Below are 15,391 nucleotides of genomic sequence, written 5' to 3' on the forward strand. Positions count from 1 at the left end.
TCTCTACACAACTTGATATCTATGACTTAGGCCTAAGAAAACTATGTTAAAACTATGGAAAAGATGAAGTTTTGATGGAGTTTTAGTGTGGTAAAGCAAGTTGTACGAATTTGGGAAGAATGAGGGTATTTAAAGGTCTTAGGGTCACAAATGAACGGTGGAGATGTAAGGAGATGAATTGTTAGATATTGTGAACAAATGTGGAAGCATAAATTGTGGATCTTGTTCTTGAAATTGTCTCATTCATTTGTCTTCTTCTATTTTAAATTTGAATTTAAATTTAAATCCCCAATTCGTGGAGCACAAATTGTGGATCTTGTTCTTAAAATGGTCTCCTTCATTTGTCTTCTTCTATTTAATTTGAATTTGAATTGTAAATTAAAATCCACAATTCATGATTCACCAATGCTCTATTGACTTATTGACTTCATCCACCACCATTTCTGGCAACTACATTCTCATCACCGGATTTTAACCATCATTTTCCGGCGTTGACTTTTGTTTTCTTGTAAAATCTCCACATTTGCTCTTTTTGGCTTGAAACTTTCACCCGAATCCAGAATGTGCGCTAAATCCACTCATTTTGACGTGTTTCCGATCATTTGCACATTTTCCTAGCATGAGTAGGAAACGTAATAAGAAATAGATAAATATATAAAAATATAAAGTAAAAGAATATGAATAAAGCAAACATTACTAGGTTAATATTAACCTAACAGTCTTTATATAATCGGACATATGTGGAAGTTCATGTCTTATTTAAAGACAAAATTCAACATCAAATAACCCATCATTATGCGCTTGTAGATACGCAATTTGGTACAAAAAATATGTGAACGATAAGCCGTTAACATAATTCGTTAACAAACATGAAAATTGTTACAACCATAACATAAATTATGGTGGTATAGATGGATACCGTAAAATAAGACACGCTACAAGCCATAGCTTATGGTTCGAATTGTTGATCCGTTGGAAGCCTAGGCACATCAACAACCAATACTGAACCTGTGTTTTACACTTCCTTAAATGGTTTACTAACTTTCCGAACCCTGAATGCTACCATACGTTAGGAGCAAGTAAACATGGGTGTTAAGAATCCAATGCCACCGGCCTCACTGTCGGAATCGGTCGGAAAGGCACCGAACCGGCCGGAATACTCGCCGGAGGTCAGTGACCACTTGTGTCAAGCGGTTCACCATGTTCCGGATCTCCAAATTGGCTCAAATTGTGTGAGTAGGTAGGCTTAGATGTTAGGAATCAGGGGCCGCAAGTAGCACCTCAATATCCCACCTAAAAGTGGTGAACCGGTACTCACAATGACAAGTCCGCAATCTGTAAATTCTAAAATTTTAGGCTCTTTAAACTTTTGTCATTGTTTTGAGTGCTTCATAACATCTAAATGTTATAGTTTGAGTTTAACCATTATATATGTATCACCACAACATACTGTATCCTCATTCTCTTTAGCGCAGGAGGGTGTATGTTACTCCTAAATTTTAATTTTGCTAAAAAATAGGCTTGGAGATTGAGCATAGTCAATGAAAGATCATAGAGAGTGCTTATGTACCTATTAACGCATAGATTACATCTCCATTACTTTAGAGGAATTTTATTAATCCATTTAACTTCTTTGCTCAAAAGAATAGCCTAAACGATTCATCGATTCATTATTCGGCATCATAGTATTGTGAAAGAATACAATTCACACTATTTCGACTCATGAGATGCGCTACATCATTAGAAGCAATACATAGGAACTCTTTCACAATGAGTTTGTAGATGATAAATAATGTTGGCACAATGATTGTCTTCAAGTAGCTTATCGTCTCACCAATTTTTATGTTGGTATCGTTGTGAATTCATCAACGTAGACAACTACTATGACAAAAACCATTTCATAGGTTCGATTGCTCTCTTAATTCATAAAAGCATGTGACTTGAATCATAATGTCATAAGGCATATAAACTCGAGCACTAAACCACTCTTTGATTCTTTTGTAATGACATAGTCATTGTAGTGACAATGGATTAAAAATTAAATCCATTAATAGCTTTCATTTAGTTATGCAATCAACGTCTCTTTAACATATTCATAAATCAGAATATAGAGACAAGTAGTCTTAGGTCAAGACGTATAAATATCACAATATAAAGCTCGACAAGTGCATTGATATAGTCCCGAATGGCCGCTTAACGTTACTTAAGGGTTTTAGACCCTCAAACGTCATTCACGAGTGATTTTGACATGCAAATATCATGCATATACACCATATCCAAATACAAGGATCGGTGTTGCCTAGGCATACCCAAAAAGGGTTTCCCGCGTTAAAACAATAGAGCCAAAACGGTTAGGAGTTCGTGAAGATGCCGTGTGAGAGAGGTTGCGCGAGGGGCTGTGCGGGGGCTTCATGGGTCTCGGCAAGGGGGGCTGCCAATGGCCTAGGGGCTCGGCCAAATTTTTATGCCATTAGGGGTAAAACCGGGCGGCAGATGGAACATCTTGGCGATACTGCTAAGGCCGTAACTCGTGAACCTGTTATAGTTTGCGACTCCCCTAATCTTGTACGAGCATGAGTTCAATTCGAACTTTGTGAAAACATCACCATATTTTAGAACGGTGGAAACATGTCATAATAAGACATCAATCAAGGCTTCATCATGCCAATGAAGCATAAATATGCTACAACAACCATTGTCAGTTCGAAGAAAAGCCGAGAGCAAAAGCTCATGGCTCGGAATCCTTCGGCGTTTTGCAATGCTAGTTTGCAAAGTATTGATCAAAATCAATAGATGATGACCTAGTCCGCCAAAGATTGTGGAGAACCAAAACAGATGTATAATAACAGCATCAAAGATCATATAAGTGTGCATTGCGCCACATAAAGATCGTGTAAGCCTGACTTATGCCACAATTAAAACCGTGGACTTATGTAGGTAGTGCCATGTAGTATGTAATGCGTTACATTGCATTAACATATTGCTTTTGGTAATGAAACCATAAATGCATCGAGACATTCTCGTATGTTTTTTTACTTGAACTACATCAGAATTTTATAACCAACAATCGGATTGAGATCTTGACATTGAAATCAATTCAAAGTGTAATGACTAAGTAACAATATTCACACTTATGCGGTGAATACATTCACAAAACTTGGGAAAATACATGGATTTGTAGTCATTCAGACTATTAACCGAAGCATTTATGCTTCATTTATTTCATTTTATAACCGCAATGTTTAATTGTTTTAAAAATCCGTAATTGTGAGAAGATATTCTCATGTTTTTCCATATAATGAGTGTCTTGTTTCAAGAATTTCTCATATCTAACTCTTGTATATTTTGACCATATTGTTTTTGTCTGTCAATGAAATGATGTTGCACCATATGAAATTAATTCGGACTAGGTGCATAAATACATCTAACATGAAAATGCCAAATTTCAGGCGCATGTTGCAGTTAACAAGAGGGAAGATTCATTGGTATCAATACGATACAACTTTCAAGTACTAAATTTGAGGTCAAGTCCCATAATATGGTAACTCAATTCAATAAACCCTAACAATTTCCGTCACAATGATTTAAGTGACAATTTCAGTCACAAACCGGTAGTATAAGCGACAATTTCTATCGCAAACAAATGTTTGTCCTTTTTTTTTCAAACATGTAGTTATACACAACGGCTACAGATGGTAACAATGGCATTCCTAGCCGCTCCTAAAACTTGGTACCAGGGGAATCATATCCTTGTATACCACTCGAGAAGCAAAAGAATCGGGTTGAAAAGGAAATTGAGATTGAAAGTCCCTGATGAAAGACAAAATTCAGAGGAATGTAGATTGCATGAAAGCAGCAATGTTAATTTAAAATATACTTAGTTGTTTGCCAAAAAAAACAACATATATATTGCTCTAGCTTAATTTCCACGGTCATGCTTAAATCCATGAATGCGTCGCGAAGTGACTCTCGTTATTTGATTTTGTATCATATTGTGATAAATTTCATAAAAATAAAAAATAATTGTTAGTATCATAAATAAATAATCCATATATTAAATAGTAAAATAAATTAAAAGATTAATGTGTCAGGTTAAAATACTTTTTACCATGGGCAAAATTACCATGCCCTTATTTACCAAGAGGTAAAACCTCTGTCATGGTTAGGTCAGAGAAGACCAACCGGGTCGGGTTGAGGGCCTGCGATCGTGCTCAGAAATCTCAAAGGACGTCATAGATCTGGGTTTGACGACCTTCAAGGCCGCTTGGTGGCGTCGGAGTATGCAAGCGACGTTGGGGAGGCTCAAAGGATGTTGGTTTGAGGGCGAACGTCGAAGAGCGAAAGACGCCAGTCCGGGAAGGAGCGTGTCAGATCGAGCCAGGCGTCAGGCGCTAGGTCATTGAAGACCGGTTGGGTCCGGGAAGATCTGGAGCGGCGTCGTTGTCTCTAAGTGAAGCACGCAGCTGCGATCTGGAAACCGGAGACAGGGAGGCGTGCCGACACTAGGCAACATCAAATTATTTTTTTTGCGATTATTTCAGCAGAATGAAAATTTTCTTCATCTTCTGTCTAATTTTTTCATGGCAGAAGAAATTTTGCGTCTTCTTCTATCGAATTATTTTCATGACAGAAGAATTTTTTTTCAGAAATTAGGGTTCTAGACCTAGGAACTCAGGGATAAAACTATGTGCTGATAACGTGTTATAGAAGAATGTAATACGCATCGAAATAGGGAGAAACGTCATCTTTATTGATTGATGAGGAGACCTTATATATAAGCATTACATTGAGTATACAGTTGAATAAGAGATAATATACCATTCCTTATCTAGATTAACCTATATTATTTAGGACAAAATACACCGGAAGATTACGGAGAGTAATTCTCTTACCACATTTTCATCATTTTTTTTAATTTCCATTATCTTATTTTTTTTTCTTGATTCGTTGGGTAGATATATTACTTATCCTTAATCTTCTTCTTTTTTCATATATTTTTTTCTATTTTTAATTGATATTTTACTAAAAATAAATGCCATTGTTTTTGTTAAACTCTAAAAATATATGATTAGGCTCAAATTAAATAAAAAAAATTGTATCTTTTTGCTTATTTGCAACTGAAATTTACAATGATATTTGCAACTAATGATTTTAATAATATATTTAGGCATATATTGTGTAAGATCTTTCAAAAAATTAACGCCGTAATTTCATTTTCACACAGGCCTCCTACTACTTTGAGACGGCCCTGCCCATGATCGATCACTCATGGCCACAAATGCTGCGTCTTGTTCGTTGATACTCGTCACTTTTGGTAATAAACTAATAAGTATGTTGGTATGTTGATAGGTGATAGGTGATAGGTGATAGTCCAATAATTACATAGCCGAAGAGGGTTGGTACTGTAGTACACATCTCCACATCCAAGCGTGAAGGTGAAAAATTAAACAACTCTAGTGCATTCTAGCTTGAATCCTGACACCATGCATGATGGTTCTTTTGCTTGTTTGGCTCAACATGATGAAATACAAACATAATGCATTCTTGAACCAATATTTTTAGAGACGCGTGGAGGATCAAGTGCGCGTTTGGGGAAGCTTATAAGCTCCTTAGCTTATAAGATGAGGAGAATACCCGTTTGGTAAAAGCATAAAGAACTTACTTATCTTAAAAGCCTAAGTCATTTATGAGGAATAAGCAAAAGTGAGTGACTCCTTCCTTATGATTATAAGTCACCGCGTTTTCGTTTCGGGAATTAAGTGAACTTCAAAAATGACATTGGGTACCCTTGACTATAGCTGAAAATTACTAACTTACCAATATAAAAGCTCAGATGAACAGAAAACTTACCTGCAGAGCGCCTCCATTTCTCTTTTATTTCGTGGTAGTCTCCTGGTGTGCCTCCATTTTTCAGTTCTCCTTTCCATCTTTGAGGTTTGCAGCTGCTCAAGAGGTAAACAACTTATTTCTCCCCCTTGTTCCTCATTTCTTCTCTTTTTGTTTCTGGGTTTTGATTAGTGATTGAAATTATATATGTGTGAGATCTAGTGTTTCTGTCTTTGAAATTGAATTTCTTTACAAGTGTACTACTCTATTGTATATCATTCTTGAAAATGATACAAAATAATTCCATCAGATGTACTCTATAATATAGTCAAGAAGTTTGTAATTGTAATGGTGATTGTATATAGATTCATATCTACTCTAATTGATTCCTCTACTTGTCCTCTTTTTTTTAGGCATCATAGAATTCTAGGTTATAGGATCATCATCAGCAAGTTTAATCCTCTTACATTTCAGCTTGTACAGTTGAACATATAAACATGGCAACACACACACACACAAATAAGAAATGAGAGCTAACTTTTCACCAATTTGGAGAGGAACCAGCTGCTCTATAATATACTATTAATAAATTGTTATTCTGCTGTGGAATTTGGTTTGTACTACTTCCAATAGTGAATAGAGAGAGAAAAAGAGAGAGAGAGAGAGAGTAGAAACAATGTAAACATTGGCATTACAGTTTGTTGTGTTCAACTAGAAGATTACCAGAAATTGTATGTTTAGTTTGTTTAGAGCAACTCTAATAGAGAGGTCAAATTTTGTTGTTACTAAAGTTTACTAGAGGTAGTAAACTTCTACTGGGGGTATTAAACTTGAAAAACAGTATTTCTAAAGGCCATAACACACCTTAAAACGGAGAAAAATCAACTTAGATGCAAAAAAATAAAGTTTACTGGGGTTAGTAAAAATTTTACTAAAGTTTACTAGAGGTAGTAAACTTCTACTGGGGGTATTAAACTTGAAAAACAGTATTTCTAAAGGCCATAACACACCTTAAAATGGAGAAAATCAACTTAGATGCAAAAAAAATAAAGTTTACTGGGGTTAGTAAAAATTTTACTAAAGTTTACTAGAGGTAGTAAACTTCTACTGGGGGTATTAAACTTGAAAAACAGTATTTCTAAAGGCCATAACACACCTTAAAACGGAGAAAAATCAACTTAGATGCAAAAAAATAAAGTTTACTGGGGTTAGTAAAAATTTTACTAAAGTTTACTAGAGGTAGTAAACTTCTACTGTGGGTATTAAACTTGAAAACAGTATTTCTAAAGGCCATAACACACCTTAAAATAGAGAAAATCAACTTAGATGCAAAAAAAAATAAAGTTTACTGGGGTTAGTAAAAATTTTACTAAAGTTTACTAGAGGTAGTAAACTTCTACTGGGGGTATTAAACTTGAAAAACAGTATTTCTAAATGCCATAACACACCTTAAAACGGAGAAAAATCAACTTAGATGCAAAAAAATAAAGTTTACTGGGGTTAGTAAAATTTTTACTAAAGTTTACTAGATGTAGTAAACTTCTACTGGGGGTATTAAACTTGAAAAACAGTATTTCTAAAGGCCATAACACACCTTAAAATAGAGAAAATCAACTTAGATGCAAAAAAAAATAAAGTTTACTGGGGTTAGTAAAAATTTTACTAAAGTTTACTAGAGGTAGTAAACTTCTACTGGGGGTATTAAACTTGAAAAACAGTATTTCTAAATGCCATAACACACCTTAAAACGGAGAAAAATCAACTTAGATGCAAAAAAATAAAGTTTACTGGGGTTAGTAAAATTTTTACTAAAGTTTACTAGAGGTAGTAAACTTCTACTGGGGGTATTAAACTTGAAAAACAGTATTTCTAAAGGCCATAACACACCTTAAAATGGAGAAAAATCAACTTAGATGCAAAAAAATAAAGTTTACTGGGGTTAGTAAAAAATTTACTAAAGTTTACTAGAGGTGGTAAACTTCTACTGGGGGTATTAAACTTGAAAAACAGTATCTCTAAAGGCCATAACACACCTTAAAACGGAGAAAAATCAACTTAGATGCAAAAAATTAAAGTTTACTAGGGGTAGTAATCAGCTCCATGGTCCACTTAATCAGCTCCATGGTCCACTTAATTACTAGAGTTTTGGCTGTTTCATAATATAAGAACACTAATATAGATCATCATAGTTCATATGTGCTATGCATATTTGTGTACTATATAAGAACAACTAACGTACTGGACCAAAATGAAGAACACTAAGATACTTGAACATCAACCATGTACAAATTAGATATATACATGTACAAATTTATATATGTTTGTATGTTTCATGTTAATTTATGTCAATCCTCATGTGTTATATAGATGGGATCAGCCGTATGGAATCCGGTATTAGTAGACCTACTTTGTGACTTAGTTATCAAGGAGGTGGAGGCTAATAATCAACCAAATAGTCATTTGAGCAAAGAAGTGAAGATTGTTATTGCAACCATGACTCTTCATAATTATATAAGAAGACATGCAAATCGTGATGCCCATTTTGTTCGTTGGGCAGAAATGGTGGTTGACATACCAAATGATGAGGTAGAGATGGATCATGATGGAGGGGAAAATGAGCATGGTCATGATGCACGGGAAATTGAAGCAATAAGAAATGAAATCACTCAAAGTTTGATGAGTGCGCGTATAATATGAAATTATTTGATGCAAATGAAATATATATATATTGTTATTTGGTTTTGTAATTTAGTTGAATGTGTTAAGATATTTTTAATATTATTTGTGTCAATGACAAATGTGTTTTGTTATTAAGTATAAGAAAACATAGAACATTTATTAATTTTACTTGAAGTCAATGAGAAAGTAAAAATTAAAATACTAATGTAAAAGGGTAGTGATAGATAAAAAAAGAAGTTAAAAATTCATATTGTATTTGCAAAGAATCAAGAAAGAAAATATACTCTTGGAAAATAAAAAAAATATTTTAAATTATTTGGTGTCCAAAATTGTCATTATACAAATACAAAGCATAAGCCAGTTTAAGTTTGCCAAACACTCTGCACAACTTATGCCACTAAAAGTCACTTAAAAAAGCCAGTTTACCAAACAGTCAGCTACTTAACTTATCAGAAACTTATTCTCAGAAATAAGTATAAGTCAACTTATCTTATAAGTCACAGCTGCGCCAAACACACCCCAAGTTTCATTTGTTCGGGTTGGGCTCATTACAGTCGAACTTGAACTTTTGTAAGAGTCATCTTAAGTGATCTCTCAACGTCAATTCGCCCTCATTCGTAGACCAAACCAAGTCCAATTATATAACAAGTATGCCATAAATTATTAACTTCTTTAAGAAAACATTATTATGTTAATAAAAATTATGATAAAATTTTGAAAAACCTCAATGACAATTAGGAAATTGTTTTTGAATAAGAGCTCAAACTTCATGGAAGTGAAACCGAAGAATGAAGTGGATGATTTCTCGTCTTTGATTCTCCCAATTTATCTTTACTATCATAAAGTCAATAGGTTTCAATGCTATTGAATTAAGAACCTAAGAAGCACGGAAGCTTGCATGCAGTCGCGCTTCGCGCTTCAGAAGCGGAAGCGAATCGGAAGCGCGCCAGAAGCGGTCGGAAGCGCGATTCCGAGACAAATGTGGTTTGGAAGCGATATGGAAGCGTCAAATAGGCTAGAAGGAAGCGTGGGCAATTGGGAAGGGTGGAAGCATCATCCACCAAATCCTCCTAAACCCATCAACGCCCACAACTACCCCACTCTCATCCTCCGCCTCTCTTGGAGCCCCGCTCACCCGAACCCGAAGGCACCGGCGACCGTTATCTCGATAGCCGCCGCTCCGACGCCGCCTCTAAGCTCCTCCTTCAGGAAAAGAAGAAGAAGGGGCTTAAAGAGAAGCCGCTGAAGCTCTCCACCGCGGTCACTTGCTGCTATGGCTGTGGAGCTCCGTTACAGACTCCGAGTTATTCCGACCCCGTGACTTATGCGTTTTGGTATACACTGCGTTCAATTTTGATATACTGTTTCGTAATTTCGCTCCAGTTTTGGCTTTGATAGAATCAAATGTGGAAATGTAGTTTATGTTGATTGTGTATTTTGATGTGCAGAAGAAGAAGCACCAGCAGCTTAGGACTCTGATATGTGGAAGATGCAAGCTGCTTTCTCATGGCCACAGTTCATCATGGCGGAGCAGCTCCGGGAGAAGCTCTCGCATTTGCTCTACGAGAGAGCCTTGATAGTGAAATTGGTATACTCTACTTGCTGGCATTTTGTTTCGAGTGAGTTGTGTTGAGCAATGTTGGTTATTTTTTTAAATGGATATTGGAATGTAGGTTGATATTGTGGACTTCAACGGTAGTTTTTTTTGGCTCGTGTGCATGATTTGGCCGGTGCGAACCCTATAATGTTAGTGATTACTATGGTACTAAGATGGTGATTAGTACTTAATGTGGCGTTGATGAATGCGGCTTTCTAATTGGAGTTTGTAATGACAGATTGATTTGCTTCCGAAAGGGACTGATTTTAATTGTATTGGTGATTGGGTTTTGGAGGCCACTGTAAAGAAGAAGCTTAAGTAAGATTTGTTACCTTGGCCATGCTTTTACTAATGCATATAGTTTCAATCTGAAAAGTGTATGTGTCTGCTTGTTGGCAGTGTTATGAGTGTTCATCTGATGAGTTCGAGGTCTTTGGTTGGAGTAGCTAGAGTTGTATCAGAGATTCAAAAGGAAAAGAAGGTATTTTGTTCTAAGTTAATGTGCATCTGCATTATGAAATTCAATAACTTGACTAAAGCCATTGATATCAGTTAAATAATTATGGCCAGCGGATGAAATAGATTACATATTAAACCATCCATCAATGGCTTCTTGATGAACTTCAAACTGAGTCATTGTTGTAGTTACGGTGAGCTTCTTGTTCAGCATTGAGTATGCATGTTAAAGGAAGAAAAAATGAAAGAGTTGTCAGGGTCTTGTTTTGACCTCTGAATTTATCATCCTCTAGTTGGTGCTACCTTGGATTGACCTATTATCTTTTGCACCTTTGATAGTTTATATTATCTGCTTCCGTATTGATTGCAAAGTGATGAATTTCGGTGACATACGGTTGATTGCTGCTGTTTGTATTGTGGTGATACAGAAGAGTTGAAAGTCTTATTAGTTGATGTTAGTAGATGTTAGCATTTGTTCACTTATTCTCTTTTCCTTTTCTTTTAGGATAAATTGCAAATTACACTTATTAAGTAGTATTGTCTTTATTTTTATTGAGTTTATTTGGTTGTGTAACAATAACATTGAATTTGCTATGAATCGGATAATGACTTTGAATTTGCTATTTTTTTGTTTTTTTACTATTATATATACAAGTTAATATCTTTAATTATATATTATTTTATTCCGCGCTTCCGAAACGTCCCCGCTTCCAAGAAATTTTGAAAAAAAACGCTTCCGCGCTTCCAAACGCTTCGCTTCCTCGTCCCCGCTTCCGATTCCATGCAGCCTAGTTAAGAACTAACATATCTATTATTTTATTATTTTACCCTAATAAATAGACAATTGAACGATTGCATAAATTCTTGTATACTCCACCAATGTTTTTTCTCATAAATATTCTTGTAGGAATTCTGACGACCACTTTTATTTGACCAACCTCATGCCCACTTATCTAGTTAAATGACACATGTTATAGATTAACTATGGTATAACCATGATTATCTATATAAATTAATAATAATAATTTTTTTCTAATTTTACATTTAAACTAAATTTTTAGAATTTAATTGTTCTTACAATTTTTCAGGTTTATAGTTTTATTTTTGAAGGCAGAACACTTAACGCAAGCTAGGTGTCGCAAGTATTATTGAAAGGGAAATCATTTTGCAACCGGGGGGGGGGGGGGGGGGGGACATAGCACCAAGACCCCGTACTACAGTATAAATAACACTGATATCCTCGTAGAGCACATCTTGTATAATGTCAGGAGACGCCTCAACCCAAACACTATGAATAGAACCATTGCAAGCAAAGTATGCAAGGCGATCTGCAACACAATTTGCTTCCCGGAATATGTGTCATATTGAAGAAGAAGGCAAGGCAAGTAGATACCTCTTACAATCCTCTATGATACGACCCACCTCCGATAAATCCGATCTTGAAGAATTAAGAGCAGTTACTAACACAGAAGAATCACTTTCAACGTCAATGTTTCCCCATCCTTGGCTAATAACAAGAAGCAAACCCTCTCTACACGCCTCAGCCTCCATAGCAAGAGCTGAGTGTGCATATAGATAGGACTTAGCAAACACAGTGATACTCCTCCCACCTTCATCACGGCATACCACACCAACCCCTCCCCTATTGGTACTCAAATCAAAAGCACCATCAACATTAAGCTTCAATCGACCTCTAGGAGGAGACGTCCACTTAACATGAGCTCTCTTCTTCTTTCCCAAAGCCTTAGGGTGAAAAAACTGAAACTCCTCTAGCATTTTATAAACCCAATTAATCATATTCAAAGGTTGGAAAGATGTCCCCTTCCACAACACATTATTGCGTTCATTCCAAATAGCCCATAAACCCATGAAAAACATATCTCTGGCATCAACATCAATAGAATCGATCACATCTAGCACCCACTCATTAACAGAACTAGCTTGGTGAGAGGCAGCATCAAGGTGCAGCGGACCGTGCAACCAAATACTCTGAACAACATGACAAATTTTAAAATAAATGGACATCCCTCTCAAGCTCGGATCCACAAGCAACAAATAAGGCTCACTGATATCAACTCTTCTCTTTACTAATGCCGCCCGAGTGGGTACTATACCTCAAAGAAGCCTCCACACGAAATTTCTCACTTTTAGAGGAACTCTAGCTTTCCAAATCATAGACCAATACTGCTTACTCACTCCTCCACTAACTCCCAAAGAAGTTGAGGCCCTTCCTACGTATGAAGAGCTTGGTTGAAAACATAGTACCCACTTTTCACATTAAACAAGCCTTTTTTATCATAGTGCCAGACATACCTATCATCACTTGCCAAATGACCAAGCTTAATGTTTGCAATTGTCTCTACCTCCCTCAGCGTGAAAAGATCCCCCAACAACTCCAAGTTCCAACTCTTACCATCAAAATTAATTAAGTCACACACCAAAAGATCTTATGTTCCTTCCATAATTTAATAATAGGGAGAAAAAGATGAAGGCATAGGCATCCAAGGGTCCGACCAGACATTAATCTGCTCCCCTGTACCCACCTGCATCCGAAGCCCCAATTTCAACACCTCACTGCTTGCATGATACTACGCCATGCGTATGATTCTCCACCCTTCAACTCTGCAGCCATAAAAGAATGTTTTGGAAAGCAACGAGCCTTCATCAACCTCGCTAGAAAAGAATCAAGCTAATGCACTTACTTCCATCCCTGCTTAGCAAGAAGTGCGAGATTAAACGAATGCATATTGCGAAACCCTAAACCACCGCCACCTTTTGAGGTACATAATTTCTCCCAAGAGAGCCAATAAATCTTCTTCCCACTATCCTCATCACCCCACCAAAATCTCGCCATAATACGATGCATCTCATCACACATATATTTCGGCACTTCAAAACAGCTCATATCATATGAGGGAATAGATTGAGCAAACGATTTAATCAACAACTCCTTACCAGCACCACTCAGACATTTATCTCTCCATCCACTAGTCTGATTACGAATCTTCTCATTTAGAAACGTAAACGACTCCGCTTTGGAATAACTAAGTTCCGTTAGAATCCCCAAGTACTTATCATGATTTTCCACCATCTCAACCCCCAACATAAAGGCAATTCCTTCCCACATAAACGGATGAACGTTCTTACTGAAAGAAATATAACTTTTGGAGAAGTTAACAACTGACCAGAGGCAGCCTCATACTTTTCCAGAAGAGACCTCACCACCTCACTCTCCTCTCTCCCACCCTGGAAAAAAATAAACGCATCATTGGCAAAGAAAAGATGTGACACACTAGGCGCTGCACGACAGATACGAACTCCATGAAGTACCCCAGACTTTTCTGCATACAGAATACTACGAGATAAAATTTCTCCACACAACAGGAACAAATAAGGAGATAACGAATCTCCCTGTCTCAAACCACGTGAAGGAACAACTCGCCCCCGAGGCTCTCAATTAATAATAAAAGCATATGACACCGTAGACACACAATCCATTATCCAACCAATCCACTCCTCCCCAAATCTCAACCTACGCATCACTTACTCCAAGAAAACCCACTCCACCCGATCATATGCTTTACTCATATCTAATTTCAAAGCACTGTAACCCACTTTACCACTTCGTCGCCATTTCAAATAATGTGACACCTCAAAAGCCATAAGGGAATTATCAGAAATAAGGCATCCATGAACAAAAGCACTTTGAAACGGACTAATTATTCCATCAAGAAAACCTTTCAATCGATTAGCCAAAACTTTCGAACCAATTTTATAAATGACATTACACAGAGAGATCGACCTCAACTGCTGCATATATTGAGGAGAATCCACTTTAGGAATAAGAGCCACATACATTTTATTCACACTTTTAACCGCTTCCACATGACCAAACAACCTCGTCACTGTCGAAACAACATCATCCCCTACAACCTCCCAATAATGTTGGTAACAACAAGGTGAAAAACCGTCAGGGCTAGGGGATTTAGACGAGTGCATCCCCTTCACCCTAGTTAGCAACACATTATCACTTTGAGAAATAACCGATTGGATCCCTGCCAGAATATTATCAAACTCTGAAGGATTAGAAGTAGTGAAAAGTTCCTGAAAATAATTGAGTACCACAGCCTCAATATCTGCCGGACTAGAACACCACTCCTACTAATATTAAACAGCCCCGAAATACGATTCTTCTTCTTTCTATTTTTAGTCTTTTGATGAAAGTACTTTGTATTAAAATCATCATCTCTCAGCCAAAAGACCTTAGCACGTTGCCTCCAGAAAACAATCAAAACATGTTCCCTCTGAAGTAGAGAATATAATTTTGACTTAAGAGCCGCCCTCTCTCCACTAACCTCCACTGACAAAGAATCCTCCATAAAAGTAACTAGTTGAGCAGAAAACACATCAATCTCTTGACGTAAGCCTTGGAATTGATCAACACTCCACTTTTCCAAAGCTTGTCTTGTGAGGCACAACTTTTCGAGAAAATAAATCTAGAGACCCAATCCCAACCACACTATCCCAACTTTCCTTCACCAGCAACTTACAACTTTCCTTTGCCAACCAAAATTGTTCAAACTTGAACCTTTTCTTACGTTTCCTTCTAGGCCGCCGCTCCTTCATAACTTCTAGAACAATTGGGAACATGGTCAGAAGCGCTAGGATTAGATATCTTACTCTTGAAGCTGGAAATAAATCCCTCCAAGCCAACGTTGAAGTGAAACGACCTAGCCGAACCTTAACCTCCTCTCCTCCCCTACTACCACTCCCAGTAAACCGAGGACCCACAAAATTCACATCAACTAGATCACAAAAATTCAACGCATCATG

General features: G+C 36.8%; 2 long non-coding RNA genes and 1 pseudogene across 5 annotated transcripts; 2 read left to right on the plus strand and 1 right to left on the minus strand.

Moving 5' to 3' along the window:
• Positions 1–6,624: 6,624 nt before the first annotated feature.
• LOC126797781 (uncharacterized) lies at positions 6,625–7,720 on the plus strand. 3 transcript variants are annotated; one of them, XR_007672462.1, is made up of 3 exons: positions 6,625–6,773; positions 6,920–7,065; positions 7,651–7,720. It is a non-coding gene; the product is annotated as an uncharacterized LOC126797781 (long non-coding RNA). The 3 variants fall into 3 exon arrangements; XR_007672463.1 differs by lacking the exon at positions 7,651–7,720 and adding an exon at positions 7,505–7,554; XR_007672464.1 differs by lacking the exon at positions 7,651–7,720 and adding an exon at positions 7,212–7,261.
• On the minus strand, positions 6,691–7,892 carry LOC126797782 (uncharacterized). Of its 2 annotated transcripts, XR_007672466.1 has the most exons (4): positions 7,860–7,892; positions 7,568–7,713; positions 7,275–7,420; positions 6,694–6,836 (listed from the first exon to the last, which is right to left on the minus strand). It is a non-coding gene; the product is annotated as an uncharacterized LOC126797782 (long non-coding RNA). The 2 variants fall into 2 exon arrangements; XR_007672465.1 differs by lacking the exon at positions 7,275–7,420 and having other exon boundaries at positions 6,691–6,836.
• A 1,610-nt stretch (positions 7,893–9,502) lies between these two features.
• Positions 9,503–11,352, plus strand: LOC126796841 (putative nitric oxide synthase; annotated as a pseudogene).
• Positions 11,353–15,391: the final 4,039 nt, after the last annotated feature.

The sequence above is a fragment of the Argentina anserina genome, chromosome 6 (assembly GCF_933775445.1).
Source record: "Argentina anserina chromosome 6, drPotAnse1.1, whole genome shotgun sequence".
Taxonomy (NCBI): domain Eukaryota; kingdom Viridiplantae; phylum Streptophyta; class Magnoliopsida; order Rosales; family Rosaceae; genus Argentina; species Argentina anserina.